This window comes from Carassius gibelio, chromosome B19, assembly GCF_023724105.1.
Source record: "Carassius gibelio isolate Cgi1373 ecotype wild population from Czech Republic chromosome B19, carGib1.2-hapl.c, whole genome shotgun sequence".
NCBI classification, from domain to species: domain Eukaryota; kingdom Metazoa; phylum Chordata; class Actinopteri; order Cypriniformes; family Cyprinidae; genus Carassius; species Carassius gibelio.
In genome coordinates, this window is record NC_068414.1 from 14,086,513 (window position 1) to 14,092,512 (window position 6,000).

Consider the following 6,000-nt stretch of genomic DNA (forward strand, 5'->3'; position numbering starts at 1 on the left):
TAAAGATGTGTTAAAAAATTAACGAGAATATATACATTTCCGAGTCCTGATCGGGAGGTAACGTCCGATTCCGATCGAGTCTGAAACCACGTGATCGGGCCTGATTTCCGATCACATGATCGGATCTGGTCATCCCTAGACACCAAGTTGAGAAGGTGGCAGGCGCAGCGATGGTGTTTCGGAAGCTGATATTCCAGGCAGTCGTCCTCGTCCAGTATGGCTCCAGCTTCAACAAACTCCATGCTCTTAGTGCTAACCTGCTTTTCATCATATTCATCATCACTATCATCTTCTTTACCACTATCTGCTGCTAAATTGTTATTTTCATCAGTCTGACCCTAAAAGTTTTCACAAATTTGAGCCATTATAAGTTGTGGTGCAAGTAATCTTTTCACGGATATTAAAGGTGCCATCTGTAATGTTTGGCAAAAAAATCAAGTCATACTCCACATTCCATACCAGATGGGGGCAGTATGCCTCAATAAAGTGAATTGGTCTACTCTAGAGTAACAAACGAGAAACGGCATAGTCTCTATGCTCATGCCACTCTGCTCACGTCACTGCAGAAAGATTTGTGAGCGCTCAAACGCTCTAACGTAGATCGAATGCTTATTTTGTATTTAAAGCGGCCGCAAAGCAAACAAGCTTGTTGATCTCGTGCAGACTAACCACAAGGAGTTATAACCTCATTAAATATTGTTTTGGATGAAATATTAGGATCCTTTACTTAAAATGAACAATCTCAGACACCTTGGTCCACGTATCACTTTTAATTTATTTTTTATATCCCTGTACGCAAACAGGGACACATAATAGATTAATACAAACGCTAAACAGCAATAATCAACCTGTCCTTTATTCTGCTTGAGAACTAATGTGCCAACTCTCAAGCATTCACCGTGAGACACACGCAATTGACTCATTTCACACGCTTTTACGCCACACATCAATTTTTTCACGCACAGAAAAACCACGAAGCAAAGAGGACACAGAGACCAACAGACTAGACAGAGCAGGTTAGTTATGATAATAGGGCTGTGCAAAAAATCGAAAGTGATTTTCATGCACCTCTCATCAGTAAAGACGCTCCTGTAATTAGAAGTATATCTCCAGCACGTGCGTTCAGATCAGGTGCTTCTTAAAACTAGTCCAAAACTAGCCCAATCGCGTTTCCGGGAGGTTCCCCGATAAAAATTGCTCCCCGGGGTTAAAATATACATTTTTGGGAAGGGTTTCCCTGGTAATATTAGCATTTTAGGGGCTAAATATCACGTTATTGGTATTGGGATTGCTTCAAACCGTGGACATGAAAAACAACCGCAGACTTGGCAACACTGGTTCAGGTGGAGTGGCAGTTACTACACAGAGCCGTAGTCTATCGACAACTAACACAAAATCGCTTTCAAAATCGACAAAGAATCGCCTGCGATTTTAACATCGATTTTGTGTAGATTGTCAGTGAATTACGTCTCTGTGTAGTAAATGCCAACCAGTGTTGCCAAGTCTGTGGTGGTTGTTTTTCATGTCCGCGGGTCACAGCGACCCCAATACAAATAACGTGATATTTAGCCCCTAAAATGCGAATTATACCAAGGCAACCCTGCTAAAAAAACGTATATTTTAACCCGGGAAGCAATGTTTTATCGGGGAACCTTCTGGAAGCGAGATTGGGCTAGTTTTGAGAAGCAACTGGGCAGAATTTGTAGTGAAAACCAGGTAATCCTGATCTGAACAGACGTGCTGGAGATATACTTCTAATTACAGGAGCGCCTTTACTGATGAGATGTACATGAGTAAAGACATGCACAGCCCTATATAATAAAATGGGTAACGTTAAGTTATAGCTAGCTAATTATCAAACGCTGCTACGGTTAGCCATCGCTAACATTAGCACGTTTATCGAACAGCCTTCGATACATTTCTATGTTATAACTTCCCGAAAACAAATACACAAACATATAAAACAGACTTCTAGTGAAATACTAACAGCATCTAACTTGCAAGTTCGGAGTCGAACCTCATTTCTTTCAGGCCCATCAGTTGTCTCAAGCGATTAAAAGCAGTGCCGATGTTTACTCTGGTATTCTTATCGGATTTGATTTGTGATTCCGGGCACGGTTGTTTCCCTGTAGCGGGTGTTGGTCTCTTTCCAAGGGCGTCAGCTATCCTTCCGCTCTCTTCCCTGAACTGAAAGTAGTGGGCTGTACTTTCCACATGATTGACATCAGGTTCAGGTATGCCCTGCGAGTTATTCATGTATTGCAGGTTGGCTGGTGGTTATGTTGCCCGCATACCGCCTCCCATGGCCGAAACTGGTATTACGACACCTGCCGGGCCGGGGCTAGTAATGCTAATGCTAATTAAGGTTGATATCTCTGCAGCACTATAACTTGACATTTTTTTAATGACATCATCGCCCTTATTTCTTCTCATTCTTTTGATGCGTGTAGGTCATGTTATGGATATTTTTACCTCAATTTTTGCATATGGCACCTTTAAATTCACTGTGGATATTGTTCAGAGCACTGGCAAGAACACCAAAAATATATTTTAAGCTGTCTGCAGGCAAGGGCAGCACAACATCTTGTCATATACTATCCAATGTGCTGTGAAACCTATGAATCCACGCTTGTAAGCTGTCCAGCAGTAAGTTGTAGTGGCAATGAACTGGAGTTCACTTAGAGTGGTACAACAGTATTGCATGAAATCACATTAATATTGGGCTGGAGAAGATGTACAAGATCTATGAAACCCTGCTGCTCAAATACATTAGGTGGGTGAAGGCCTTGTGTGATAAAATGGAGGACTTAGCTTGCTTGGATGGGGGGGGCTTTCATCTGGTGCTCCTTCTGGCTTTCTTCTTAGGGCGTTTGAAGGAAAGTTTTCCATCTCTCCAGAGGATTAGGGTGTTTTCTCTGTGGAAAAATATGCATCATTGAATCAAATGTATTTACAAAAACACACATTATCAACCTGATATACTTTTTTGTATATCTGGCTACATTTCCCCCTGTGCTTTGCAATTAGGATGGCCACCTTACCTCACTTCTCATCTTGACTAAATTGTAAAAAAAAAAAAACAAAGCATTAGGTTGGGTGAGGAAATTGAAAGAATAGGCATTACCTCAAAGCATTGAATGTAAACCACATTGAAACCAACAGGGCTGCTCAAAACAAATGTGAAAAGGGCTGACCTAACTAACACATTTCTTGTGGGTAACCACTGATACATACTAGGAGTGGAAAGGTACACAGAAGTCACAGTTCGGTTCATACATCATGGTTTGGTACAATGAAGGGAAAAGCAAAACAAAAATGCAGAAAGCGTGGCCATGTCTCAGGCTGTACCACCAAAAGAAAATAAATTACTAAAAATGTAATATTATTATTATTATCATTATTAGTAATGCGCTTTCCTTAAACCCAAAGCGCTACAGTAATAAAGTAATAAATAAAATAAAACAAAAACACCAAAAGCAATAACAATTCATTAGAGAAGGACAGTCTTAAATGTGTCTTAATCAGCTTTTTAAAATAACCCAACATTGGTGCATTTCTGACGGTCAGAGGAAGCACATATCATAGCTTAGGGGCTTTGTATGAAAAGGCTCTTTCCCCCATGGTCTTTAGCTTACATGATGGCTGGTGAAGTGAAAGAGTTAATAGAGCAAAGAGAGCGTGATGGAATATAAGGACCGATGAGATCACAAAGATACTCCGGTGCAGTCCCATGAAGTGCCTTGTATGTTAAAATAAGGATTTTAAAATCAATTCTCGCATTTACGGGCAGCCAATATAATTGTGTTAGAACCGGTGTAATGCGTTCACGAGGAGAAGTACAAGTGAAGTACTTAAGCCTAGTATTTTTTAAATACGTTTAGTTATAGAACCAGTTTATTTGTAGTGCACTGACAACAATTTTATATAATTAGTTTATTAATTAAATTAATAAAAAGACCTTAAGATATGTATTTTGTACCGAAATGAATTGAAAATTAATTAGCTACATTTCAGATTAATATATTTGTTTTCTTTAAAATGAATTAATAGTGACAAACACTTGCAGTTTGAATGATGCCCTGTATAAACAAAATGACAGAGTATGTTCTTATGTTTCCTCTGTTCGATCGCACCCGCGCCTCACACAGACACACACAAATGGAAGTAAACACTTTGTGACTTTTCGATCGCACCTCTCTCTCTTTCTCTCTCTCTCTCTCTCTCTTTCTCTCTCTGAGCTACAGATTAGGTGTCCCTAAAGAACCCCCGTATCTAACAGTAGGTCCGCATTAGATTTTTTTTAGATACGTTTTTTTTTTTTTTTATACCGTGTATATTCATGCACCGAACAATGATGGCCGTATCATTTCGGTTCAATACGATAATACATGTACCGTTCCACCCCAATACATACTGAATATTAATAGCTTAGTATTACAGGGTTTCCCGCAGCACTTTGCAGCAACACATGCCAGCATATTTTCAAACATGACCAAACTAATACTGGTTAACTGCTAACTTGGGACTCTTCAGTAGGCAACTGCTAGCCCCAAAGCATGTTGCGGCATGCTAGCCAAGTCAAAGCAGCCAAAGCAAACATTGTAAAATTGACCAATATTAGCCTAGGCCTACTCTAAAATGAATTAATATAATAATAACAAAGAAAACAGCTTACCTCTACATGTTTCTTCAAATTAGAAGGAGAGTTCTTGAAAGCCAAAAGTACAAGTTTGTGGTGCATTCTCCACAAGTCGTTTTTGCTCCCGACGAAGGCCAGGGATGTGGAAGGTTTTGCTGGTCGCCATCACTAGAACTACTACCAACATTCTCACCTGTGCTTTCAGATGCTTCAGACATTTTGCCAGACTTCATGCTCTTGTCAACTGAATCTCTTTCTGACACATTTGCCGCAGTTTGAACATGCACTTCGTTTCGTGCCATGCACGGAAAAAGATGAATAGCCCACACACCAATGGCATCTCTGAATATTATGGGTTTCTGTGCCTCTTCCAATGACGCTCGAAATCAGTCTATGGCATTGGAAAAAAAAAAAAATTCCCAAACTAGAGTAACAAGTTGTGGCGAGTGGGGCGGGGCCGAGAGGCGTGGGAACGAGGAGTGAGGCCAGGTGTAGTGATTGGAGATGAGCTACACCTGAGCCCCACCGCTAGTATCGAGTCCCACGTAGGAGATGGAAGGTATATAAAACTGGAGTGACGACCGTGAAGGACGAGAGAGGACCAGGCCTGGGACATTAGTTTATGTGTTTGCTTTTAATTTATGCGCGTCAGTCGCCGTGAGGGGCTGACGCGCTGTTTTGTGTTTATTTTTGGATATTAAAGTGCTTTTTTGATTGTGCGCCGGTTCCCGCCTCCTTCTTCCCGATGTATATGGAGTTTTAAATATTGTTACAGTGGTGCCGAAGCCCGGGAGAAGGAGGGACGCGCTGCTGAAGATCCCTCGCCGCTGTGGTGAATCCGCGGTGCCCTCGAGCTGGCGAGGTACGTGCCGCCATTGACGCTCGAGGCGGTGGGCTGGAGCGAGTTGCCGGGGACGGGCGAGCTCGCTGCCGACCGCCCACGACAAGGAGGGGCGGCTGCCGTCCGTGAGGGAGCGGAGGAGTCGGCGCCGTTCGCCAGGGGGCCGGAGCCTGCCGCCTCCGTGACGGAATCCGGAGGGGCAGGGAACGGGGGACTCCTGCCGCTGCCCAAAATCGGAGGAGCCGTCGCCGTCCACCGGGCGGCGGAGGAGTGTCGTGCCGTCCGCCGAGGGCCGTCCAGTGCCACCGCCGGGCACCGCGGAGGAGATCACCCAGCCGGTGGAGGGCCGAGCAGCAGTGCGTCTGGGAACCGGATTTTTTTTTTTTTTTTTTTCCTCTCTCCCCTCTCTCGTCCCTGTCGCTCCTCCTTCCATCTCCTTTTCTCTCGCCTCGTCTGTCCTACCCCCAGGTTCCCGCAGGTCCCCGTGAGCGGTCTCCCCCGGAGGGGGGGGGGGGAGTAG